Genomic DNA, 27,997 nt, shown 5'->3' on the forward strand with positions numbered 1-27,997 from the left:
GGAATTCCAACCGTCAGGACAAGATGTTCCCCTTCCGTATAACTCGATACCTGCTGCAGGTACTTGCTTAACCACTGTAGACAGCTGGTTGCTAAGCCAAGCCACTGGAATTTGCCTCACACCCTGCATGCATATGTGGGGGCAGAAAGATGCAGCTGTGCTTTGTTTTGTTTAGATAAAACCGGTGGAGTTTTGCACTCAGATGGCCAGAGAATCTGGGGACACCGCAAGTTTTCCTTCCGTTGCTCTGGGGGATGGATGCTGTTTTAAAGTCCAGCAGAGAAGTTGTCCATCTGCTCTCCCTTGTTCATAAACAGTAGCTCAGGGGTTCCCAGCTTTGGGTCTCCAGGAGGCTTTACACACAGGGCTTTTACTTTGAATCTCCTCCGGAATGGAGTGGGTTAGTCCACATATTAGCTGCATTTACCCCAAAGTAGCTGCGGACTATCAGAGACCAGTACAGACAGGACTCTCTTTCCCCCCGAATTGAGGCGACGCATTCTGGCTTAGCCTGAATTATGTCCGGCTTTAAAAAATCCTCTATTTAAAGCGGCTTTGGAGGGAGGGAAACCCCCGAGGCTTTTGTTATGCCCCAAAGTTTCTCTGCAATGTGTGGAGGGGCTTCTTTCCAAACCGGCACTTGAAATCCACCCAGGTGTCAGCAAAGGAGATTTGCAATTGCAAGCGCTGGGGGCAGGAGGAGGGGTTGGGGCAGATGGAAGCAGTTCTGTGGAGGGGGTCCTGGCAGCTCCTGTTTCTGTCAGGGCACATTAGAGCTACCTGGCAGCCTACATAAGACACACACAGATGTCCCCTGGGGTGGAGGCTGTTCCTCACAAACCCCTCTCAGCCAAGAAGGCCCTCTCCAGCCCCTGCAGGGCTGCTGTGCTGAGGTCACAAACCAGGAGCAAGTGAGACGTTGGCCACGGTTCCCCATAGGAGATGCTTTTAAGCACAGAAGGCACCTTCAGCTCTGCTGAATCACAGAAGCATTTCTGCACTCTGGGGTGGACCCAGCTGTGATGCACGTGTCCCGGTCTGCAGAACACTGCCAGGAAGGCTTGCTAGAAAGATGAGCAGCATTTCACACCATCCATGGGGGAAAGAAGTAGAATGGCTGGCTGAGGAAGGAAGGGGGGGCACAAGGAGAATGAGAGAGTCCAGGAGGCGGGGAGGAGGGAGAGATTCCTGAGTTAAACGCAAGATGTAACCTGAGCCGTTGTGTTCTGTGCTTTGACCCCCAACTGCTTGGTCTTGCGGTCTTCCGTAACTAACTGTTAAACTAACAACAACGAAAAGCTCTCTCGCCTCCTCCTGATGGGATTGTTTGGATACAATACTCGGAGCAAGCGGTGGGAATGCACACAGGAAAAAGATCTGCAGGGACTGTGGAGAGTAGCCAACCCTATCTGAACTGTCCATTTAATCTCCCGAATTAAACATCTTGCGAATCTGCCGTGAAGCAGATTTACTCTTCAGATACCTTGCAGCATGAAGCCATGTGTGAATAATACCCTGATGTGGTTGGCTGACAGCTCCCTTCAGCCATTGTGGCTGGGGAGGACGGGAGCTGTAGATATCCAACAACATCTGAGGAGCTAAGCTAGGGGACGCCTGCAATCAATCATGGCAAGAGGTGCCACAAGGCTCCATCACAAGGAACATAGGAAGCTGCCTTATACTGAGTCAGACCCTTGGCCCCTCTAGCTCAGTATTGTCTACACAGACTGGCAGCAGCTTCTCCAGGGAGGAGTCTCTCCCAGCCCTATCTTGGAGATGCTGCCAGGGAGGGAAGGTGGAACCTTCTGCTCTTTCCCAGAGTGGCCCTATCCTCAAAAGGGAATATCTTACAGTACTCGCATGTAGTCTCCCATTCAAATGCAAACCAGGGTGGACCCTGCTTAGCAAGGGGCAATTCATGCTTGCTATTACAAGACCAGCTCTCCTGATAGAGTAGATGTGCCTGGAACTTCCTGCCAGTTGGGGGATAAAGAGGTTATTTAATAGCATTTGCTCCTGCTGCAGTTGGGAGCTAAACATCACAGACTCGGCATGATCCTGAAAGTCTGCTGTTTGCTTCTCCTCCATCTCCTCTACATCTTGCCCAGACCGCGCATCAAATGAAGCCATCCCGGTGCCAAGCCTGGATGCCAAGGGCATGCCAAGAGAGGTTTCCTTGGTGTCAGTTCCACAACACAGAAACTGTTGGGGTTTGTGATTGTTTAGCAAAGTGCCAAGGAAGCTCCCACTCCAGTTACAGAGTGCAGAATTTAGTTGTTGCAGCTATTTAAGTAACATGCGCATGGAGATCACTGCAGAGTCTAAACTAAATTGATTTACTGGTGAAGTACATTTGAGAGAGGAAAGACCTATCCTATCTATCAGCTACATAATGGATAGGTAGGGGAAAGAGAGAGAGATGTTTCCATCTTCTCTCTAGGAGGAAAGAAAGAGGACTGACTCACTACAGGAAGTACCTGAGGAGTCAAGGCAGAGGTTACAGAGTAGAGCCAAATGCCCTGTAAAATCCTCATAACCACCAGTGGTCAAGAGGGAATCAATCAGTCACACCAATGAGTCTATCTAGCTCAGTACTGTTTATTGGACGGGCAGCAGTTCATTGCTTACTATGGAGATGCCCAGGATTCAACCTGGACACCAGGACTTCCTGTGTGCAAAGCAGGTGTTTTATCTTAGAGTCACCTTCTTTTGTGCCATGGGGGATCCATCAGAAATGCCAGCGATGCAAGGGCTTGTAGGTCCAGGAGCCTCCAAAATCTGAAACAGATTTTTCAACAAAGACGGAATGCTTGACAGATTTTAGGATGGAAAATCCAAGTCTGCCTAATCTTTTCTGGAGCCACTGGGTGGTTCTGGCCCTCTCTACCCGACGACCTGGGAAACCAACGCGCAAATCCTTCATCGATTCGTAACATTATTGGGGCAAATGTTTTCTTAGCTGCACTTGTCTTGCTCTGTAAACTGGGAACCTCCGTGGGCAGAAGGATGAAACGAGAACTCCAAAGCATTTTGTGTGCTGAAACTTTGAGAAACGCAAGGGATAAAAAGGTGGTGTGTCCTGCCCTGAGTGTTTCAGTTGGAAAGGGATATCAAGCAGCCAACAGCAGCACTCTTAGCCTTCTGCCTTTGGGGAGGAACATGAGTCTTTAATTATTCAGATTCCAGAAAGATAAATTCTGCGTGATGCAGTAATTTCTAAGGGCACACCTATAACTCAGTTATTACTGCTGTCTGCCTCTTTGGATGTCTTTGAAGGCAGGGGTTTAATTGCAGGGAGGAGGGTGGGTTGCAAAGGGGCGAGATATGCATCTGTCATGAACGGTTTGGGTGTGGTAGATCTCCCCTCAAGCACAGAGACTGGATTAGGTGTTGCTTCCCACTTCAAACCTCTGCTTATTTATTGGGGTAATTCTGCAATTCTGCTCTTGGTCAGGCCTGCACTGCTTGTGATCCAAAGCAAACGTAGCTCACTGGTTTTTTAAAAACATACTGGGGAAAGGCATCTGAAGATTTAGGGTGCAGTGTCACCAAGAGGCTGACGATGTCCAACTCTCAAGCTCTCCTTTCCATCAGATTCCAGGGAGGCTGTGAAAATTATGAACCAGAGTCTGAGGTCAGTGATTGGATGGACGTGCTTAATTTGGGCAAGACAGAAGAGCTGCTGCTCACTAGGTCAGCTGATCCAGGACTAGATAGTTATCCTGTACTGGATGGGTCCAACTCAAGGAGTTGGGTCTTACCTTAATGGTCTGGAGCCTGGATACTGAAGGGCCGCTTCCTCCCATATTTATTTATTCTATTTATCAAATTTGTACACCACCCCAAACTTTCATCTCCGGGCAGTTAACCATAACATAAAGCCACTTAAAACATACACAAAACCTAAAAACAATTTAAACAATTTAAAAGTCAAAAACAGATTAAAACCTAAACATTTAAAAAGCTGAGAAAGCTTGGGCGAAGCGGTGGGTTTTCGAATGCTTTTTTAAAATTGCCAGCGATGGGGAGGATCGTGTTTCAGTAGGGAGAGTGTTCCACAGTCTTGGGGCAGCAACTGAGAAGGCCTGTCTCCGTGTGGCCACCAGCCGAACTGGCGGCAACTGGAGACAGACGTCTCCATGCGATTTAAATGGGCAGTGGGGGGTCATAGTGAAGAAGACGTTCTCTTAAATGCCCAGGTCCCAAGCCATTTAGGACTTCCTATGTTCCAGAGGAAGTCAGCCAACATTCAGTCACACCTCCGCTTCTCTGAAATCTACATCTCTTTCATTTTCATTCAAACACAATTAATATTTGTTGGCTTTAAATATTGTCTCAACCCCATCTTAGGTTATAAGATGTATTATTTGTCCTATTTCTATTATTCGTTTTCAAACAACAAAATTGTTTTCCAAAGCGCCTCCTGCCAATTCAAACTCAGTGGAATGTCAGCAGCTGGTACTGTACATAAATGCAAATAAAGCAGATGTGAGGTCTGCCAAGCGCAGCTCTCATATTTAGGGCCAGAATAGTCAGCTACAAACTACTGCAAATATTTACATACCACTTTTCAACAAAAGTACTCAAAGCAATTTATAGAGAGAGAGAAACTGTTAAATACATGAAATGGTTCCCAGCCCCAAAGGGAACCATTGGTTCATTGGTTCCATTGAACCACTGGTTCCCACACCATCTAAAAGGAAATATAAGGTGAAGATCAGTCACAGTCAATGGAAGGATGCTGTGCTGGTGTTGGACAGGGACAGCTACTGCCCCCTCCCCCGGCTAATTATAAGAGAGCCACCACTTTAAAAGGTGCCTCACATAAAGGTAAAGAGTGCCGTCAAGTCAATTTCGACTCTTGGCGCCCACAGAGCCCTGTGGTTGTCTTTGGTAGAATGCAGGAGGGGTTTACCATTGCCTTCCTCCCGCACAGTATGAGGTGATGCCTTTCAGCAGCTTCCTATATCGCTGCTGCCCGATAGAGGTGATTCCCATAGTCTGGGAAACATCCCAGCGGGGATTCGAACCAGCAACTTTCTGCTTGTTAGTCAAACATTTCCCCGCTGCACCACACACAGGAGGGGATAAATGCTAATGTCTCTGCTAAATGAGCACCACCTGATCCACAGTGCATGCAACAAAATACTCCACGGACTCACATTTATTTATTGAAAATATTTATATTCCTCTCCTTCAGAAAGATTCACAAGATAACTAGCAAATAGGAAATTACACTAAAACGTTAAAAACATCCACAAATGAACAATCAGCAACAGAAACCAAAATACAATTGTAGCATCTTAAAAGCTGCAAAAAAGTACTAACGATTTCAAAGTCTTTCTAAAAGTTATGAAGCCTAACAGAGAGAGAGGAGAAAGGTGCCATGCCCGAGAAGGTCCTGTTCCTAGTTCTTGCTCCTCGTCTCAGTACAGAAGTGGGGGAGGCATTCTGAGCAGGGGCCATTCAGGTACCCCTACTAGATATAATTCCCATTATTAGTAGGGATGTGCATGGAACCGTGCAGGGGAGGTTTGAAGGCGGTGAGGGTGCTGCTTTAATCGCGGGGAAGGGTGCACTTACCCCTCCCGCCGCTTTCCCCCCGCTGGCATCCGTTCCCCCCCCAAACTAATTGGGGCAGCAGCGTACCATCCTGCCATCCCGTTGCCCGGATATGACCGGCGGTTCCGTGCACATCCCTAATTATTAGTACTAGTGAGCAGCTCACCTGCTGTACATTATACCAAGTGTGCCAAATGACCTGAAACATACTGGGCAGGAGAAGACCTGAAGGCTGTGTATCCTATTTGTGGAACAGGGCAACCAGATCACAAACAGCCAAGAAGAACTCTGCTTGCTGGTGGAGCAGAAGAGGTGGCCTGCCTCTGTCATTCCCAGGCAAAGATGAGAGCAGGTCACCACCGTCTGCCGGAGGCATTCAGAATGTGGCACACTGCTGCCATCTGCTGGAGAAGCCCAACACACGGGAATTTGTGGACTTCTCTGGAGAGTGGGGTTTCCGTCTGGCACAGCAGCCTCCTTAATCCTGCTGTTGAAATGACTTTTGACGGGTCGGGAGGTCCACTTTTGATGCGTCACAGAGTATGAAGGTGGACCATGGAAAGCGATGGGTAGCCAACACCTGTCCTTCAGCAAAGAAGATCAGTTCTCGCTTGGTTTGCAGGGAGGCTTGGAAAATGTACATTTGGCATAGAAAGCACATGTAACATATTAACCATAGACATAGTCTGTGAAACTCTTAGATCGTGGGATGATCAGTCATCCAAAACATCGCCCGCCCCTTCCTTTACAGCCTAGGACTGAACCCGACCATGTAGCATTCCAAGAGATCTGATAACAGGCATTCCCACTGAGCCAGGCCCGTTTCTGGGCATAACAACATCACCACCACCACCACTCCTGCTTATTCTTCAACATAGCTGGTGCATTTTCAAGCATAGCATATCGTATTATGTCTCCAGTCATGTTTCCTAGACCTGAATCCGGTTTGCAAGCTTGGCACTTTGCTCCAGATAGGATCTTCTCTGAGTTCAGAAGCTAAACTGGGTCACGGTGGCTCAGTGCCCAAGAATACCAAGCAACAGGCGGCAGTGCATGGGGATGGGGATTTCCCATGAACACACAAAACCGCCTAATACAGAGTGTGACCACTGGCCCATCTTGCCCGGGACTGGCTGGCTGCAGCTCTCCATGGCTTCAGGCAGAGATTTCCCAGGCTCCTTTTCAACTGGAGATGCTGGGAACTGAACGTGGGACATAGGGAGCTGCCATATGCTGAGTCAGACCATTGGACTATCTAGCTCAGTATTGTCTACATAGACTGGCAGCAGCTTCTCCAAGGTTGCAGGCAGGAATCTCTCTCACCTCGATCATGGAGGTGCCTCCAGGGAGGGAACTTGGAACCTACAGTAGATGCTCTTCCCAGAGCGGCCCCATTATCCCCTGAGGGGAATCTCTTACAGTGCTCATGCTTCTAGTCTCCCTTTTGTATGCAACCAGGGTGGACCCTACTTAGCTAAGGGGACAAGTCATGCTTGCTCTGGTCTATGCGCCCCATAACCTGAGCTGTTATCCTCCCCAGTGGGACCCCCTTCTCCAGTTAACTCATGCCTCAGGACGGGCCTCTTCCTCCCACATCATGCTCTGCAAAAGTTGCCAAATCACCCCACAATGTGCTCTTCCACAAAGCTACCAGGATGAGCCCCTGGTGGCGCAGTGGTAAAACTGCCGCCCTGTAACCAGAAGGTTACAAGTTCAATCCTGACCAGGGGCTCAAGGTTGACTCAGCCTTCCATCCTTCCGAGGTCGGTAAAATGAGTACCCAGAAATGTTGGGGGCAATATGCTAAATTATTGTAAACCACTTAGAGAGCTCCGGCTATAGAGCGGTATATAAATGTAAGTGCTATTGCTATTGCTATTGCTATCACTCACCCAGGGTTCTGGCCTTCCATGACTATGATGTGTGGCAGTGAGATCTAGGTTACATTGCAGGAGCCAAGAAGCCGAAATCCCCCCACATCCCCCATGGCTTTCATTCTCCCCCTCCTCATAGCCCTTTGCCCTGCCTCAGCTTCCTGGGTCTGATTCCTCCTCCCTCTGTGGTGCCATGTGCCACTGATTTGGGAAACCCTAAGCCTAACCCGATGCAGCAATTAGAGCTCTCTGTCGCACTGGCAGTGAGTTCCTTAGCAGTCTGTTTCAGCTGAAAGAGATGGAGGGCAAGGGACATTGGGGGTCTGGAATTCAGGGATGCCTGTGGAGTTTTCTTTGTCGTGCGCCTTCATAGAGCCTTTGTGGATAACAAGAACTTCTTGCTTCAGTAGTTCCCTGGGGGTACCTGGAGGGCAGTGTGGCACTCAGCTTTGTGGTCCCCTTGTCCCTCTCTCTGCTCTTCTTCCTCATGGCTTTGCAGCCTTCCCAGGGCTCCATCCGGCAGTGGCCCTGGAAGCGAAGCTGCCAGGCCCAGCTCTGTGTGGTTGTCTCCATGGATACACCACCATCTTGGCTGCCATTTCTGGCAACGTCTGCCTAGTTTTCCACACCTAGAGAAAACAGGAAGGCAATCAAGGTTCAGAACTTACCTCTGACTCTAATTATATCCCACCTCTTCTGGAAGTTCCTAGTCTCCACAGTTGTGGACCAAAACAAATGTCTAGGCTATGTTTACTGACAGCTCAGAAACCAAAGCAGAGCTTGTCTGTTTGGATTTACATAGGCTACAGTCCTAAGTCCCACTGAATGCAGTGTGTAAACATGCATAGGATTGCTCTATGAATCAGTCTAAATGAATTTGCATCCCACTGTTCTGAAAACAATTTATATCCCAAGTGGCTTACAATGCTCTAAAACCACACAAAACCAACATCAACCGCAGAACAATTTTAAACAAGTACAAATACAATTCAAAACATCCAGTTATAAAAAAACACTATAGAATGTAACTGCAACAGAATAAAACATTCTCAAAAGCAGTAAAGCAGTTATTTTTGCTAAATGTGCAAGGAGGCACCTTTCGGAGCAGTGGCTATCTTGTATTTCGCAGGGGGAGAGCAACTGTTCCTGTTCAGCCCAGCGGAGCATCCTGCTCAAATGTAGAGATGTGCAAGAATTGATTTTTTCGATTTGATCTCGAATCTGACTCCATTGAATCACCCCAGATTTAATTTGAAGTCTAATTGATTCAGGGTGGGTGTGCAATTAAAGGCCAAGGGGGCAGAGCAGGTTGGGTGGTAGTGCCCAATGGGTGACAACTACCACCCAAATCCCAAAGAAATGGGTCAAAGGGGTGATTTTTTAAAAAAGAATTTTTGAATTTGGAGTGGTTTTATTTTTTCTTCCATAGGGAATAATGGACATTCCCATTACTCCCTGTGGGTGGATTCTTTGGTGCAAAATGATGACTTTATGAAATCCTATTAGGATGTGTACAACACCAAGAAACCACTCAGAACACCTCAAAAATTAAAAAGAACAAAACCCAGTGTCCCACAGGCTTGCGGTTTGGGGGGTGATTGGCACCCAATGTGCAGTACCCCACAACCCACTTTTGGCCACCCTGGATCCACCCATGGGGAGTAATTGGGCTGTTTGGAATCCCCATTATTCCCTATGGAAGAATAAAACCACTTCAAATTCAAAAATTCCTTTAAAAATCACCCCTTTGACCAATTTATTTGGGATTTGGGTGGTAGTTGCTGCCCATTGGACCCTACCACCCAACCACTGTGGCACTTCTAGGAGACGTCCACAGGCAACAATGGGCTCTTTTGTGTCCCCATTGTCCCCTGAGGGTGGGTATATCAAACTGCTATATGTGTATGCGCAACCCACAACACACCCACTGTGTTCCCCCTCCCCCCAAAAAACTGCAATTTACACAATACAGTGTGCATTAAACAATGAAATCCATTGCATCTGACAGATCAATCCCGCCGCCCCCAGCACAGGATAACAGCAAGTGTGATAGCTTATTGGCCACAGGACAGGCACAGGACTAACATCAGATGCCTTCCCTGTCATCAACATTAAACAAGCAACTAACACTACTTCACACACACTCCAGGAAAGCTGAGACCTATGTTACTTTGGCACCCGGCCTTAAACTGATTAAGTCCAGATAACTGAATGTACAAGCAGCTAGTACAGCAATGTTACTCACCCCGCCCCCATCCAAGTAGAAGAGTGATGACAACAGCACACATTGCAACAAAAAAATTCTGCAGTGGAACAGAGCCTGTGACAACAGAACCTATAGTAAATTCAAACAATCAAGTTTGAATAAAATGATTATGCTTCTTGAACACAATGTGTAACCCAATCTTTATTTCATTGCAAAGAAATCACACACACAGAACCTATGCCCAGCCATGAGCCATGTAAAGGAATGTTGTGCTATCGAGGTGACCCAAATACAGGCACAAACACAACTAAGGCACTTGAATGAAAAGATACATTACTACTAGTGAAATAATGGAGAAGAAAAGAAATAAAAGTCATATACCTGTGCGTGCTGTGCAGAAGGGTTAAAGTTTGGGGGATTTTGCCATGGCCTCAGAATGCTATGCCCTCTGAGTGACAGACAGGCCGACACATGTGAGGGCACCAGCAGCAAGCTCATCGTTGGCCATGGCTGAGGGTTGAAGGGAGGTGCGTATGTGTATGTGCTGCTTCAGTCACAGTGCTTCCATGGGTGGGTGGGGGAAGTTGAGACAGCAAAGCAGCACGCAAACCAAACATTAAAGAAACAATAATGCAGCAAGTGCCATGCAACCAATGCCATATATAAAAGTGAGAAATTCAAACCAAGGAAACAAATGAACTACCTGGGCCAGGCACAGAGCATCTGCACCTCTAGTTCTCCCCTGCTCAACACTGCTGTTTTCTTCCCCCACCTGCCCACCGTTTTCTTCCCGCCTGCCGCCATTTTGTTTCCCGTCTCACCTCTGCTGCCGTTTTCCTCTCCCCCTGCTGGCAGCTCACTCACAAACTCTCACGAGAGCTGCCATGCATGGGATTAGAGACAGGTACGCCTTAGAGAAATATAGATATATAGAGATCCATATCCCAACAAAAAGAAACCCTGCCTGCCTGCTCCACCACACCACACCACACCACAGCCTCTAATGGATGGTGCTGCTGGGCCATGGCGCCAGTCCACCCACCATCGTCCTAGGCCTCATGGTGTGATGCGTGTGCCATGCAAACAAAAAAAGGAACGAAAGAATGAAACCCTCCTGTGCCCGCTCCACACACACAATACACAGCCTCTGATAGATGGGTGGGTGCTATGCTGGGCCTCAGGACAGAAGGACCAGGACAAGTGCTCCCTGCACAAGGGAGGCCTCCCCAGATGCTGCTGCGTGTCTGCATGCAAACATACGTGAAACATACAAAAACAGCAGTGTTGAGGAAATGCAAACCCCTCCTGTGCCTGCTCCACACACACGGCAGCCCCTGGTGGATGGGCTGCTGCTGCTGGGCCTCAGGAGGACCAGGACAAGGGCTCCCTGCAACAGGGAGGGGTCCCCAGATGTTGCTGACTACCACTCCCATCCCCCACTGTTGCAATGGCTGGTAATTTAGACAGGGGACAACGGGAGCTGTTGTCAGCAACACCTGGGGACCCCTCCCTCTTGCAGGGAGCCCTTGCCCTGGTCCTCATGAGGCCCAGCAGCAGCAGCAGCAGCAGCAGCAGCAGCAGCAGCCCATCATTCTTGGCTTTGTGGTGTGGTGTATGTCTGTATGTGTCAGCTGCACTAATGGGCAGAGACTGTGACACATCAGAGACTGTGACACACGTGACACAACGGGCAGAGACTGTGACCCCCGAGTGTGTGCTGTTGGCTCCTTCTGCTACCACCTGCCTGCTTCTGCTCCCCCTAGTGAGACTACAGCCTGCTGCCTCTGGGTAACATCTGGGGAGTGTATGCAGGGCTAGGGCCAGGGGTGGGTGACTCGACAGTTCCTGGGGTCCGCTGCCTCGCTCTGGGCTTTACAGGAACGCTGCCTGCGGAGGTGGGGTCGCTCCTTTGGGGGCGCCAGGCTGTTTGGCTCAGGAGCCCACGTGGTGTGTGAAGGTGGGTGGGTATTTTAATTTGGCTTTGTCTAAAATCCTGGGTGAGTTGAGTTTTAATGTGTCTGAGTCTATCTGGAGATGTGGAGACAGGGAATGTATCCATGACTATGGGGCAGCTATTCCAGGGTGGTGGGGAACAGAAGTAACGTTGACAGGTCAGCAGGTCATTGTAGGGGAAGGGAGATCAGGAACTTAATTGCTGTTTCCCCTTCTGGCTGTCCTGACAGCTCTTTGACCTTGGAAAGCAATGGCAACCACCCACAGAGCCTCATCTTGCTCCTTTGTAATGATAGGTCAGCCCAGAATAAACCTGAAATCATCCATGATTTGATTCTGGATGAAGGGGCCGATCTGGTATGTATTACAGAGACTTGGTTGGGGGAGGCTGGTAGCCCGGTCTGGTGGCCCAGCTTCTCCCTCCAGGGTACTCTTGTTGAGGAGCAGGGGAGGGGACGTGGGTGGGGATGTGGAGTGGCTGTGGTCTATAAGGACAATATCTCCCTTGCCAGTATCCCTACCGAAGTGTCTGACCATATTGAATGTGTGCACCTAAGTTTGGGGACCAGGGACAGACTGGGACTTCTGTTGGTATACTGATTGCCCCGCTGCCCAACTGAGTCCCTAACTGAACTGACGGACTTGGTTTTGGGCTTGGCGTTGGAGTCTCCCAGGCTTGTGGTGCTCGGGGACTTTGATGTCCACTTTGGGACCAATTTGTCTGGGGAGGCTCAGGAGTTCATAGCGGCCATGATGACTGTGGGCCTATCCTAAGTGGTCTTGGGACCGACACATATTGCTGGTCAAATGCTTGATCTGGTCTTTCACTCTGAACAGGGTGGTGCTCCATGGGTGGGGACTCCTGTGATTTCCCCATTGTCATGGACGGAGCACCATCTGGTTAAGGTTGGACTCATGACCACATCCTACATCCACAGGGGCGGAGGGCCCATTAGCATGGTTCGCTCGAGAAGGTTACTGGATCCAACAGGATTCCAAGAAGCCTTGGAGGGATTTAGTGTTGGCTCTGCTGGTGACCCTGTCGACACTCTGGTGGAGAATTGGAATAATCAACTCACCAGGGCGGTGGTCACAATCGCTCCTAAGCGTCCTCTACAACCCACTTCAAAATTGGCCCCTTGGCATACGGAAGAACTACAGGGCCTGAAGCAGCAAGGTAGATGACTAGAGCGCAAGTGGAGGAAGACACAACTTGAATCTGACAGATAATTACATGGAGTGCATTTGAAGATCATGCGATATGTGCAACATATCAGGCGATATGTGCAACAAAGAATCCATTCTTTTCCTCCTGTATCACATCCGGCAGAGGCGTTCAGGGTTGTGAAGGGGCTAATGTGCGCCCCTTCCCCCTTGAATCAGTACTTGGAACCAACAATTATTCACTGTGACATTTTTAATGAGGTTTTTTTGTGGACAAACTCTCTCGTATTAGGGCTGACTTAGAGTCAAACTCCACAATTGTTACAGAGTCTGATGCCGAGGTGTCCAGCAGTTCCTCTTATGTGATGCCCTGGATCAGTTTCAGTTTGTGACTCCTGAGGATGTCGACAAGCTGCTTGGAGTGGTGTGGCCTACCACCTGTGTCCTCTTGATCCTTACCCAACATGGCTTATATACTATCTAGTAGAGAGGCTGTTGTAGAGGGCATGGTAGAGATTATAAATGCTTCTCTGGGGGAAGGCAGGATGCCTCGTCTTAAGGAGGCAATCATTAGACCGCTTCTGAAGAAGCCTGCCTTGGATCCCTTAAAGTTAAGCAATTACAGGCCTGTCTCCAATCTTCCATGGCTGGGCAAGGTGATTGAGAAGGAGCTGGCCTCCCAGCTCCAGGACGTCTTAGAGGAAACTGATCATCTAGACGCATTTCAAACTGAACTTTGGGCAGACTATGGGGTAGAGACTGCCTTGGTTGTCCTGATGGATCTTCAACTGGGAATTGACAGAGGGAGTGTGACCCTGTTGGTCCTTTTGGATCTCTCAGCGGCTTTTGATACTATTGACCGTAGTATCCTTCTGGAAAGTCTGAGGGGACTGGGGGTGGGAGGCATTGCTTTGCAGTGGTTCTGCTCCTAACTCACAGGCAGATTCCAGATGGTGTCACTTGGAGGCTGTTGTTGTTCAAAATCTGAACTTTTGTATGGAGGCCCTCAGGGCTCCGTATTGTCTCTGATGGTGTTTAACATCTACATGAAACTGCCGGGAGAGATCATCAGGAGATTTGGTGCAGGGTGTTATCAGTATGCTGATGACATCCAAATCTATTTCTCCATGTCAACATCATCGGGAGAAGGCATAACCTCCCTAAATGCCTGTCTAGAGGCAGTAATGGGCTGGATGAGGGATAACAAACTGAGGCTGAATCCACATAAGACAGAGGTACTTATTGTGCGGGGTCGGAACGTGAGAGACGATTTTGATCTGCCTGTTCTGGATGGGGTCACGCTCCCCCAGAAGGAACAGGTACGCAGTATGGGGGTGCTTCTGGATCCATATACCTCCCTGGTATCTCAGGTTGAAGCGATAACCAGAGGGGCTTTTTATCAACTTTGGCTGCACGCAACTGGGCCAACACAGCCTCCCTGCATGCATGGTACATGGAGGGCAGCACCGTCCTACTGAAGATGGTGCATGAGGGGATCTTGTACTCTGGGGCAAGCAGCTGGAGCAGACGGCAGAAGCCATTTCCCACCATCTTGACCTGATTGTCCAAGGCCATCATGTCTCCAATGGTCTGGGTTATGAGAGATGCCTGTGGGTGATCAGCACCGGGAGTGGATGAAGTACACGGCTTTTGGCTCAAACATCTGACCAGCTTACATAAAAGACTAGCCGAGCAATTGAATGTTATACTCAAAGGTGGAGAACTTGAATGGCTGACAACTGGCAAGAATTGTCTTCTTATGAAAGACTAAGAAAAAGGCACAGTACCAAATAATTATAGGCCAATAACCTGCCTCCCAACAATGTTAAAGCTCATGACAGCAATTGTAGCAGATACTATGCAGGACCACCTAGAAAGGAACAGTTTGTTACCAATGGGACAGAAGGGAAACCGTTGGAAAACAAGAGGCACGAAAGACCAGCTTCTTATTGACAAAATGGTTTTGGAAAATTGTAAACGAAGGAAGACAAATCTAAACGTAGCTTGGATAGACTATAAGAAGGCATTTGACTCATTACCACACAACTGGATTTTTAAATGCCTGGAAATGACTGGAGTGAATGATAACATTAAAAACTTTGTAAATAAAGCAATGTACACATGGAAGACTCATTTGCTAGTAAACGGAGAGGAAGTGGGAGAAGTTAACATCCGGTGAGGAATATTTCAACGAGACTCATTGTTGCCTTTACTTTTTGTAATCTCCCTAATTCCACTATCCATTATCTTGAACAAAACAAACCATGGATACCAAATTTCAAGAACATCAGTTAAGCTTTCCCACCTTCTTTATATTGATTATCTAAAGCTTTACAAAAAGCCACCATCCGAAATTGAATCACTACTCAATATGGTTAGAATTTATAGCTGTGACACTGCAATGGAGTTTGGTCTGGACAAATGTGCTATATTGGCAATAAATCGAGAAAAAATGACAACTAGTGAAGTAATTGAGATGCCAAACAGAAACAACATTAAGAGCCTGTCACCTGAGGAAAGCTGTAACAATTTGGGCATTCTCCAAAGTGACAAGATTAAGCATGCTGAAGTGAAGACCAAAGTTAGCAAGGAATACATTAGGCAAACAAGAAAGACACTGAAATCCAAACTCAATGGTGGTAACACTATTAAAGCAATCAACGCTCAAGCAATTCCTGTTATCTGATATAGAGCAGGTAGTATTGACTGGGCACAAGCAGAATTGGATGCACTGGATAGGAAAACCAGGAAAATAATAGCCAACAATCATGCCCTGCACCCAAGAAGTGATGTCGATAGGCTGTACCTGCCAAGAAATGAAGGTGGATGTGGAATGCTGCAAGTCAGACAGCCTGCTGAAGAAGAAAAACGAGCATTGGCGGAATACATCAATGAAAGCCAAGAAGAAATGCTACAGGAAGTGAGCAAGACAGGACTGTTGAAAATAAAGGAATCAAAGGATGAATACAAAAAACAACAGATGACGAATCGACGAGAAAAATGGCACAACAAACCATTGCACAGCCAGTTCTTTAATGACATACAATTGAAAGTCAAGAAAACCACAACATGGCAGTGGTTAAAGAAAGGGACACTGAAGTCTTGTCTGAGATGTGTTTTTATATTTCTATTTTAACTTCAGCGGATCTCAGACTGATTTGCCTGCCATCAGGTTGTTAACTTTGTGTAGTGCTTTGGTTGTGCTATGAAAGGGATTTCTCATTATTCTGTTTGTGTTTATTATTGGATATGGTACATAATTTAAGACACATGCTTATTTATGGTTTCGATATCTACTAAATGCTCTTTTGGAGTGTTCTGGTTTTGCATGTGAAGCCTTTTGCAAAAAGAACAAAATAAAACCTCAGAACAAACTTATACAGTGCACAGTCATTACAACAAATTTACCTGCCTTTCATCTTAACATTTGTTACTCATATATCTAAACATTTTAATGTATCTGAAAAGTGTATTTATTTGGAAGAAGAAATCTAGCCTTCCTTTCAAGACAGATTCTTAAGAGGTATTGGCTCCATCTCCTGTGCTGCCCACCACTGGCCCTGCCTAGCACACCCCACCCCCATCCCAAGAGCCACCAGCTGCCACTGCTTTCCACCCAACCTAAATTTGAATGAGTCAGAGATTTGGGAGGCTGTTTTAGTAGACACAGACAAAAGTCTACTTGGTGGCCGCATGGTGGGATCCGTGACACAGAAGATATGATCACCCTGTTAGGGGTGTGCACAAAACTGGTTTGTCTGGTTCGAATTTGAACTGGGTTCGAACCGGGGTGGTGGTTTGGTTTTGGTATTGCTCGAACTCCGCTTTGGTTCAGTTCAAATTCAAACCTTGTTCAAACAAGTTTGAGCCTCCAAAACTGGGTTGGGTGGTAGGCATCCATGGGTGCCAGGCTACCATCCAACCCCCAAAGCAACATACGTCTCTGGGCAGCTAACAATTAAAACATATATAAAAATTAAAACAATGCAACATATAACACACATATAAAAGTTAAAACAATACGATAATTTAAAAACCATAAAATTAACAAATAGTATTTTTAATTAAAAACTTGAGAAGGCTTGGGTTAAAAAAAAGGTTATGATCAAGGCCTGCCCATCCAGGGCCATTGTACTTACTATCTGATACAGAAGCCCTTTTTTCATGACTGCTCTCTGTGCCCTGCTGTAAATAGGGCTGAGTTGAAGAACTGCCCCACAGAAAAACTGGGGTGAAATTGATGGTTGGTGTAGTATGCAACTGTTGAAAACCCCTGAATTACAACACAACTCCCTGCAAACTAATTTATCTTCCAATCTGTGGCTGTTCACAGTGATCATTGCCATTTTGCTGGGAGGTTAGAAGAGATACCTTGCTGTGAGGGTGCTTCGCTGTCTACTGCTGCAGTACTATGCAACACAGCTCAGGACAAGATGACAAGAAAACATCTCCATGTTGCCTAAGCAACCAGAAGCCTCTCCCAGTATTCTGACTCTGAGCTGTAGCATGGTGCTGGAAGACAAAGGAGTAATGGGGGGCAGGCAGGGCACGTGCCCTGGGCACCACTGCAGGGTGTGTGCAAAAATGCCCTTGCCCCTCCCCCCCAAATCAAACCATCCGTTGCTCCATGGTGGCGGCACGTCCCCCAGGGCCCCACAAAATCAAACATCGTTGGGACTCGGAGGGCGCCCTAGCCATGAGTGCTTGGCTCCGTCTGGGCACCTCACTGCCTCCAGACTGCACACCCACCCCCTCGTGAGATCTCCGCCACCGGCTGGAGCAACGTGTCACATGAGTCGTGAGTGACGCACGTGATCAGCTTCATGCTGCTGGGGTGAGCGGAGAGCATGCGTGTGCGTCTGTTTGCTGGCTGCTCCTCTTCATCTCTCGATGACAGGAAAGATTCAGGCTCAGGCTGCGCTGCAGGGAGGACTGACTGGAGCTTTTTTTGACCAATAAAGTGTGTCCAGCATCCATTCAAGGTGTTTATTTATTATTATTATTTCTTGTTTACACAGTCAGACAGGTGTTATTGATTGGTTTGTTTTATCCAGACATCGAGTCCTTCCCAAGGACCTGGGATGCCAGAATTTTATTGTCAATGTTGTTGCTGTTATAGATATCGTCGCAGAATATAGGCTGTTCCCAGTAAAGCTGCTTTTTGTAACTGGCTGGTGGTGATTTCTGTGGCCCCTATGGTGTTGAGGTGCTCTTCAAGGTCTTTTGGAACTGCACCCAGGGCGCCAATTACCACTGGGATGATTTGGGTCTTTTTCTGCCACAGCCTTTCAATTTCATTTTGTAGATCTTTGTATTTTGTGATTTTTTCTATTTCTTTTTCTTCTATTCTGCTATCCCCTGGTATTTATTTATTTATTTATTTATATTGTTGGATTTATATACCGCTCTTCATTAAAAACAATCTCAATTGCTATGGTATTGCTATGTCGATTATTTTAACTTGTTTTTCTTTCTTCTCGACTACATTATATCTGGTGTATTGTGTGGCAGATGTTTGTCTGTTTGTAGTCGGAAGTCCCATAATATTTTTACATCTTCATTTTCTTCAACTTTTTCAATTTTATGGTCCCACCAATTTTTGGCTACAGGTAGCTTGTATTTTTTGCAGATGTTCCAGTGTATCATCCCTGCTACTTTGTCATGCCTTTGTTTGTAGTCAGTCTGTGCAATCTTTTTACAACAGCTGATTCGGTGGTCCACGGTTTCATCTGCTTCTTTACACTTGCTGTTTGTGGTGGATTTTTCGACTTTGGCTCTTATTGCATTTGTTCTTAGTGCCTGTTCTTGTGCAGCCAGTATTAAGCCCTCTGTTTCTTTCTTCTAGTTGCCATTCTTAAGCCATTGCCAGGTCTTGGTGATGTCTGATTTTCCACTTATATTGTGCAAATATTGACCAGGCAGTGGCTTATTTTTCCATTTTTCTTCTCGGTTCTTGACTTTTTCTTTCTTGTAGGCCTGCTTTCTTTCATTGGTGTTGAATAGTTTTGCATTATTGACCATTTGAAGTGCATCTTCTTCCCTGTCCTTGATATATTCTTCAAGGCCTCTTTTCTCTTCCTCTACTGTTTGATGGACTTGCAGCATTCCTCTTCCACCTGAGCTGCGAGGGAGGTATAGCCTATCGACATCACTGCGGGGGTGCAGAGCATGATTGATGGTCATGATTTTCCTGGTCTTACGATCCAGCGTCTCTAGCTCTGCCTGGGTCCAGTCTATTATTCCTGCAGTGTATCTGATAACAGGTATAGCCCAGGTGTTTATGGCTTGTATGGTGTTCCCGCCATTGAGTTTGGACTTGAGGATTTTTCTAACTCTCCTGATGTATTCACTTCCTATTTTTCTTTTAACTTTAGTGTGTGCGATGTTATCCGCCTGGAGAATGCCCAAGTATTTGTGTGTGGGGGGGGGGGGCGGCCGGCTGGTGACCTGACCTCCCCACCACCCCGTCAGTTGAAGAGGCAGCAGCAGCAGCACACACTGCAGAGAGCCTGCCCTAGTCCTTCCCCTTCTGCCCTAGCCCTTCCCCTTTCCCCCTGGCCTGAGCCGGGTATATGTCTGTGTGTTTTTTAATGGTTTTTCCCCCTTCAGCTTTACTGGGTGGTGGTGGGAGGTTGAGGGAAACGGGTTGGCGTGTGTGCGTGTGTGCTGCTTGCTTGAATCAAAATGGCGGTTGCCGCTGGCCCCCCAGCCCCATTGTTAATCCCATAATAAGCCCCTACCTGCTCGTGTCTGTGTCTCTCTCGAGGGTGGGGTGAGCGGTGCCGCGGCTCGGGGGAAGGGACTCCCATCTCCCAGGTGGTGGCAGCAGCAGCTAATCCCAACGACGACCCTCTCTGTGTTACCTGGGAGACCCCAGTTACCACAAACCAGACAGACAAGGATGATTGAAGGAAGCAATAGTCACCATTTATTGAACCAAAACCAGCGCTGGTGGCTCTTTCCTGTGCCTCATGGCCTACCAGGAAAGACGCGCCAAATACCCAGTGCCTTGGGGTTTTATACCTTGGCATTGTTACACAGCTGGGCATCCCCCATTCAGCCCGAGGGACCAATTAATTCATTACATTTACACATGTGTTTGCCTTGAGGCTGGACTTTGCCCTAAGTTTCGGTTCTTCAGCAGACAGATAAGCAAATTAAGAGAAGATTCTTTCACATTCTAAGAAGCAGGGCAGTCTGGAATAAGCCGATCATTCGATGCCTATGCTAATGAAGTTTGCAACACCCGTACCCTCTTCCCCCACCCTGTCTGTCCTTGGCAGATAAGTAACTCAGCAAGGAATTTTCCATTCCACACTTGCAAACTCTATTAACCATTTCTTGACCAGTGCAAACCTGAGTTCTGTCTCACTCTTTTTGCAAAGACACTTTCCCATTCCATGAGAACAAAGTAATTACAAAGCAGCTTTCAGAAAAGGCATTTCCCCCTCATTCCACATTTCCCCCCTTAGAAGCCATTTTATGGCTTCTCTTCCTGAGGTACATAGCCATTATATGGGGAGCAGTTTCTTTTCTTACTATCGCTGAGATAGTGGATTGCAAAGCACCGGTTATACATAGTATTATGCAGGGCAACAGTAGCAGTATTAACACAACAATAGGAAAGATCATAAACGCAGATTTCAACCAGTTTAGATCCAGTGAGCCAATTCCATAAGTCCCAGTCTGTCACACTGCCGATCCTCTGAAGGCTCCCCTTCCTTTCACTTGACCACTGCTTTGGTCTGTAACAGAAAGACATCCCTCTCGGGAGAGACAGTTCAAGGCAATCCTGCTTATGCTAGAAATAAAAGACAGATGCATGTTTTACCAATTTCCCTCCCCTGGGTAGGGACAACATGCTGAAACTGAGTTCCTGAGTAGCCCAATACAATAAATAAAACTGAGGCTATTTTCAATTTGATCTTTTGGCATTTTCTTTCCAATTTATGTTTTTGTTTTCCTGCTTGCCCTCTTTTCTCCCCCCGAAGTCCAAAACAGAAGATAATGTCCTCATTTACTTCACCTGATGAGCAATCCTGAGCAGGAGGCAAAAACAATGAAAATCAAAAAGAGAAAATAATAATGTTCACATCCATACCCCCTTGTGGGTTTGTTGACTGTAAAGGCATTAAAATCCGACAGGTCAAACAGTCTTGTCTCTCGAGAGGCCACAACATAAGCTCCAGTGCTCGAATATCCAGCTGTTTCTCCAAAAAGTCCAGAGCGGTGTACTTCATAAGTCTGCTCTTTCACAACAACCCTTCGAAGCAGGCCAGGCCGTTTAAATAGCTGGCCCAGTGTCACCCAGCAGTGTGGTCGAATGAGGATTCAGACTCAGGTCTCCCTGGTCCTAGTCCACCACTCTAACCACTACGTTGGCTGCCTACATACTTACAGACTTCTGTCAGGGCAATCAATCTCCATCCAGTGTATCTGACTTCATGATTCGTCAGTGACATCTGGCCTTTGGGATTTTAACTGCCCCCATCTAAGCCACATGTAGGTAGTGTTCCAGCTCTCCATCTTCAGCCTCATCACTAGCAAGCTTGGTAGGGCAACAATATCCTCAGAAAAACCTATAAAAGAAACAGTCCTTGCCCCCCAAGAAAAATGCTATACCTATTGAAACAGGATCAAAACCCCTTACGTGAGGTCCAGTGTCTCATGAAACAAACAGGCTTCCTAGTTAAAAGATAGCATCAAGAAAAATGTCCATAGTTTCGCCGAGGAGTGAAGCCTGTGATAAACACAGTCATTATCCAATCTCTAGTCAGGAGCTGTGAAAACAGGGTACGGATTGTACGACAACACACAAACTTGATTCCTATTAAACTGGGAGGTTTTCCAGATAACATGCAAACCAGTCTTGTGGAACTCCCTTCCACTTGCAGGAGTGGCAAAACAAAATTCCTTTCACCAAATCTCATGTCTGGGATCTGGAATTTCAAGATCCAGTTGCTGTGAAGGCAAAGCAGGGCTGGCGGTGGGACGAATTTATAAATTTTGAAGCCTCAGACCCATTGATAATAGTTTACAGCAAAATCAATTAGCAGAAACATTTCATACATATTACAAAAATATAAAACAATAACTGCATTTGACTATCTGACTTAAAATCTCTTTTCCTTCTTACCCACAATGACAAGTTGCTGTTCAGAGATCTTCCTTTTCACTCAATATTGGGAGTGAGGAGACTACACTCCAGTCATAATTTAGCATTTGCATGTTGGAAACACTTTTCCATGTACAGTCTATACAAAAACAACTGAAACAGAGTTAGAGGAATCTAAGAGCCCCCTCTTTTTAGTCAAGCAATTTCATTACAGCCATAGGCCATACAGAAAATGTAAAGAAAATTAAAAGTATACATTAATACAGAACTTTTCTCCAAGCTCCCTTTAGCTCAAGAAAGAATTACAAGTTTGTAATAAGGAAATCACCATAAGCCAATACTACAGTATAAAATCACATTTGGCAAAAACAATTGCATCTGAATGACAAGGACACACACAATCAGACATTTGGGAGAATGGAGTGGACAGAACTCGCCCTTTCTTCAGCATATATATACAGCCTAGCCTCTATATAGCAAATTACCAAAACACTCTCACATATATGACAAAAAAACACCCATCAGCAAAACAAATAGGCAGAAAGGCAGAATACCCTCTGCATTTTATCAAAACGTGGAATTTCACACAAAGCCTAATAGAAACAGAACTGAACAGAAATAAAGTTCTCAGGAACAGAATCTTCACAGAAGCATCTCTGGACACCCATAGAAACATACACACATATACACACCCACAGCTCCCCTGAAATTAGCATCAGTCACAGTTAACATTTAAACAAACATTTTTGATGGAAAACAGGGAAGTTCAGATTTTAAATATCATTTTAAAAACACAACAAAATAAACAGCTACATATTTCAAACTGCATTTAAACAAAATAAACTGTGATATAACATTTAAGTCTGTTTAGGGCTTAACCCATGAGCAAGTTAACCAGTCAAGCGGAACAAAGAAACCCCAAGAAAACACAGTCACTAGCAAACTGGTCTATAAATCAACATTCTTTTCATTCCGTTGAAAACTTCCCTTTTGTCAACACCCCGGGTTGGTGTGAGCAGATGCAGGGACTTGGTGAACTGTCCCTGCCCCGGGAAATCAGTAAGTCAATTTGGATATACTCAATTAGGCCTGCCTCTACTACCTGAGCCCCAAGGAGCATAACGGGCTCCTATCCTGGCACATGTCACGTAACGTGCACAAGCTTTTTCCCCCTAAGTAGACATGTTGCAGACATGTAGGGATTCCTGCAGTAGCCTTGCGGGGCCATTTCTTCCCCTGTGGGTGGACTGATGGTAGTGTTCTACCAAAGTGTGTCCCAACCCTCTGGGCATTGCCTGCCTGCTGTCTGGCTGAAAGGACCAGCCCTGGTCCCTGGCTGGTGACTCAGCCATCCTGGTTTCATCCTCTGGGTGTTCTGGGTGCTGTGAGTCCCAGAGATCTGTGAGTTTGGACAACAGGATCCCCTGTCGGGCTGGATCTGCTTGTAGACCCTCAGCCACTCTTTGGGCTGCCTGGTCAGCCCTCCTGTTGCCTTGTGCCTTCCTGCCATCCCCCCTTTGGTAGCCCCTGCAGTGCATAACAGCCACTTGCTGGGTACACCAAACAACCTTGGGCAGGCAGAAGATCTCCTTACTGTGTCTCATCTTCTGGCCCCCTGTGCTGATGGTAACCGGTTTGTCCTCGCCCTCCTTGGGGAGGCCAGGCTGACAAAGTCTCCTGGCTCCTGCCTCTCGGGGGCCCCTGTGATGCTGGTCTTCCAACACCTGTCCCTGTGGCATCCTTCTGCCAGACTTGTTGTGACCACCGACCTCCCAGGCAGGAGTTTCCGGTTTCTCGTGGGGCACTCCTTCCCTTCCCTGTGACCCTCCTCTCTATCCTGACCTGTTCCTTCTCCTGCTCAACTTACCCATGCCTTCTGAAGTGGTGGCCGCCAAAAGTTAACCTTTTGTCTCTGGCCATGAGCCTTTCCTTGGGCATTCTCTGCCCAAGCCTACTGGAAGGCTCCCGGCTTCGTCCTGCGCTATCAGGACTTTGGTGGCCTCCGGTTTCCCGTCCCACCACGCCTTCCACTTCCTTTCTATCTCCTCTCCCCTATCTGCTGCTTTCCTTCTCTGCTCTCCTACAACCCTGCTTCTCCACCTTCTGTCTGTCCCTCCTTGTCCTACAACCACCCAAACACTACCTTCCTGGCTTCACAACAAGCAACTCCAAACAACATGCCAAACCTTCAGTACTTCACACTTTTCCTTTTCTTAAACCAGCCTCTTTCCATCTACCTTTCAACAATTAACCAGCCTTTACATCACATGCACCAAATAAACCTCCGGAAACGTCTCTACCTCTCTGCACCTTTCCAAGTGAATCTGTGCCAATCTCCTGCAACTTGCACTTCTCCTCTTGAGATTTACCTCCATCTCTGCTGGGCAAATGGTCCCAGCCTGCTTGCCTGGGCCTCTGCCCTCATGGCTACTCAGAGGGTTGCCTGTTGCTTGCAACAGCTCCTGAGCCATGGGGGAGGGCATTTGGTCTCAGGGACCAACCTGGTACCTATGTAGGGGTTTAGCCTGGGTCCCCTGTACTATATTCCACACCTTCTGGGTTACTAACATCTTCAGTTGGCCAGGATCATGATGATCCCATAATCTCCTGCCTTCCTGATTTCTGAGTTAGGGGAGAGAGCAAACTGCCTCCTTCCTACCGTGTTCCTAATTCCCACTGGCCTTGGGGATACGGAACCCCAAGTGCTTCACACGGTCCTGGCAGGCTTGGGCCTCTGGCTCTCGGGACTCTTGTAGCCTGAAGTCCCTCAGAGCCCCCCCAAGCCTGGCTTGAAGCTCTTCAGCATCGACCCTTCCCCTCCCATTGTTTTCCCAGAGGCGTGCTCTCTTACACTCTGAACAAACAGACAAGTGGGGGGGGGGAACGGACTGCGGGTAAGGGATCCACGCAGTGAGGCACAAAAGGATTTTAGACAGACAAATTCACACTTCGCACCTCCAGTTTCCGCTCTCCTCCCGTCGCCGGGACAGAAAACGTACTCAGGAGTCCCGCCTCTGCCAGTGCAGGGCCACACTCGGGGTGGGTTTCCCCCTTTGGGGTCCCCCTCTGCACTCACCAAACTTTCAAACGGCACACATTCACACCAACTCCTCCCTTGTTCCTCCTCCCAGAGCCTGTCCTGCTTTTAGGCAGTGCCCTCTGCCCACAGCGGCTCTTGACCTAGGGTGGGCTATTCCCTTGGTCTCCTACCCGTCCCGGGACTCCCAATACTTCACCTGTCCGGACCCCTTGCGTTGGTGTGCCTCGTTCCGCGCCCGTCTTCGGTGGACTTGGGAGTCTGGGTCTCACGCCGCGGGGGTCAAAACCTTCCTTCTTACAATGGGAGAAGTGGCGCCGAAGGGTTGCTCTCCCACGACGTGAGAAAGGGACCCCCAAGTAGCCACCGATGGGCAGGTAAATCACCAGCAGACCATCCGAGTCACGGCACCAGTTTATGTTACCTGGGAGACCCCAGTTACCACAAACCAGACAGACAAGGATGATTGAAGGAAGCAATAGTCACCATTTATTGAACCAAAACCAGCGCTGGTGGCTCTTTCCTGTGCCTCATGGCCTACCAGGAAAGACGCGCCAAATACCCAGTGCCTTGGGGTTTTATACCTTGGCATTGTTACACAGCTGGGCATCCCCCATTCAGCCCGAGGGACCAATTAATTCATTACATTTACACATGTGTTTGCCTTGAGGCTGGACTTTGCCCTAAGTTTCGGTTCTTCAGCAGACAGATAAGCAAATTAAGAGAAGATTCTTTCACATTCTAAGAAGCAGGGCAGTCTGGAATAAGCCGATCATTCGATGCCTATGCTAATGAAGTTTGCAACACCCGTACCCTCTTCCCCCACCCTGTCTGTCCTTGGCAGATAAGTAACTCAGCAAGGAATTTTCCATTCCACACTTGCAAACTCTATTAACCATTTCTTGACCAGTGCAAACCTGAGTTCTGTCTCACTCTTTTTGCAAAGACACTTTCCCATTCCATGAGAACAAAGTAATTACAAAGCAGCTTTCAGAAAAGGCATTTCCCCCTCATTCCACATCTGTGGCAGGCCTGGGTGGCACAGGCACTGCCGTGGCGGCAGCTGCCTCTCTGGCTGCCTGAGAGAGGCAGGTTTTCCCGGCGGCACGAGCTGTGCACGGCCGCTCTTTGCAGCATGTGCAAAGGGGCACTCTGTTTCCAGGCCCCGCCGCCCCCACCCAAGTCACCCCTCACCCACCCACCCAACCTAAAAGGACAATAGCAGGGCTGGGCGGGCGGTGGGCGTGTGCCATCCTTTGCATGGCTGGCTGGCAGGCAGCCGCAGCACCTTGCCGCAGGGCGGCGGTGTGTGACCTCCCCCCTCCCCCGCCGGGCCAGTTTTTAAAGATATGAAATTCAACTCTCTTCCCACAAAAAAAGGGAACTTAATGGAAAACAATCATCATTTCGTGGTGAAATCCAACCTTTTTTTTAAAACCAGGAAATCCATACATCCTCTTCTGAAGTACAATTTGCATTTGAACGTTCAGGGAGATTAGTTTAGGGAATTCAAATGGCATCCCATAATCCCGCAGCGAACTGCAAATGGCAACAACCCAAAAAGAGAACCCTACCCTACCGGGGGTGAGCCTGCACCGTCCTTTGCATGGCTGGCCTCACGGTGGGGCAACAGTGTGTGTCCCACCACCCCCGTGCCCAAAATAACTCAGGCTAAACAGAACTGTTTGTCACGAACGAATGCAGGAAACATTACAGAAGCTGCAGTGAATGAGATTTTATTCATCATCAACAGTTTGTAGATTGTACTCATCACACTCAGCTAAGCAACTTTAATTATAATTAAAGCAGGCATCTGATTAAAGAATTATAGTCTATTAATCAACAGATCTGCATAATTTTTTCACATGGAAAGAATTAAGAAAAAATTATTCTGTGTTTCTAGGTTATGAACAGATATGTCATACTATCGTAGAGGAAGCATGGAAAGTATCTTCTGGGTTTTGTAAGTACTTGTATTAAAAGTGAATTTTTTTCTTTAAAAACCTGCTCTCCAATTAACTGAGAGCAACTGGACTTTTAAAGAGCAACTATAAAGAAATTAATAAACTGAGAGCAATTGGACCAATTAACTTTTAAAACCGACAGAAAGTTGTTTAATTGACAAATCTTAAATCCTTGCTACCACAAGACCAGGGAAGAGAGCTGGTCTTGTAGCAAGTATGAACTGTCTCCTTTGCTAAGCGGGACCCACTCTGGTTTGCATTTGAATGGGAGACATGTGTGAGCTCTGTAAGATATTCCCCTCAGGGGATAGGGCTGCTCTGGGAAGAGGAGAAGGTTCTTTGTTCCCTCCCTGGCATCTCCAAGATAGGGCTGAGAGAGACTCCTGCCTGCAACTTTGGAAAAGCCGCTGCCAGTCTGTGTAGACAATACTGAGCTAGATGGACCAATTGTCTGACTCGGTATAAGGAAGCTTTCTATGTTCCTAGCCAATTAATTGTCTAAATGTAGGGCTGTGCATCAAATTGGAACAACAATTGGATCTGATTTGATATAGCCCCTATTGGCAGCATTTTGCATTATATCATGTTTTATTCAAAATTGCTTATATTGGCAGCCAATAGAAGACTTTCCATATCGTACTGGACTGTATAAAACTTCATCTGATAACTGGATGGCTGTTTATATCTGTAGCAGATGTAACAAAATGTACTTATCAGATCTGATGATGTGCCCTTTATGGAAAATGCTGGGGAGGGGGAAGAGAGCAGTGACGTGACAGAAACAACTAATATAATATCTTAGGCTTGCAGCTGTTCAAAACATGCTGCAATTAATTCATCTCCCTTCCAATCACAGCACTTGGGGGAGGAGGAACATATTACCAGGTGTCTGGTGCAAAATTTCATCCTTTTCTGAGTGATGTCTTTAGAGGAATGTGTTGGGAAGGTGCTTTGCTTGCAAAGAGAAAGTGAGTCTGTGATTTGATTTATTGATTTTAGTCTCTCTCATCAGCCTGCACTTTGGTGGGGACAGAGTGTTAACCTCCAAGTATCCAAGTAAAGCCAGGATCTAAGCATCTAACCAAAGCAGGAGTGCGAAAAGAGAAGGTAGTGATTGTCTGC

At 47.2% G+C, this 27,997-nt stretch overlaps 2 long non-coding RNA genes across 2 annotated transcripts in view; one reads left to right on the plus strand and one right to left on the minus strand.

Annotated features, from left to right (window-relative positions):
• LOC128345016 (uncharacterized) lies at positions 1-27,958 on the plus strand. The gene is made up of 3 exons (XR_008316184.1): positions 1-59; positions 26,815-26,874; positions 27,888-27,958. It is a non-coding gene; the product is annotated as an uncharacterized LOC128345016 (long non-coding RNA).
• LOC128345015 (uncharacterized) overlaps positions 5,164-27,997 on the minus strand; it is a 34,404-nt gene continuing 11,570 nt past the window's right edge. Inside the window, exon 3 of the long non-coding RNA XR_008316183.1 lies at positions 5,164-8,065. This is a non-coding gene — a long non-coding RNA (uncharacterized LOC128345015). The remainder of the gene's footprint in view (positions 8,066-27,997) is intronic.

Source organism: Hemicordylus capensis, chromosome 2 (genome assembly GCF_027244095.1).
Source record: "Hemicordylus capensis ecotype Gifberg chromosome 2, rHemCap1.1.pri, whole genome shotgun sequence".
Classification (NCBI taxonomy): Eukaryota; Metazoa; Chordata; class Lepidosauria; order Squamata; family Cordylidae; genus Hemicordylus; species Hemicordylus capensis.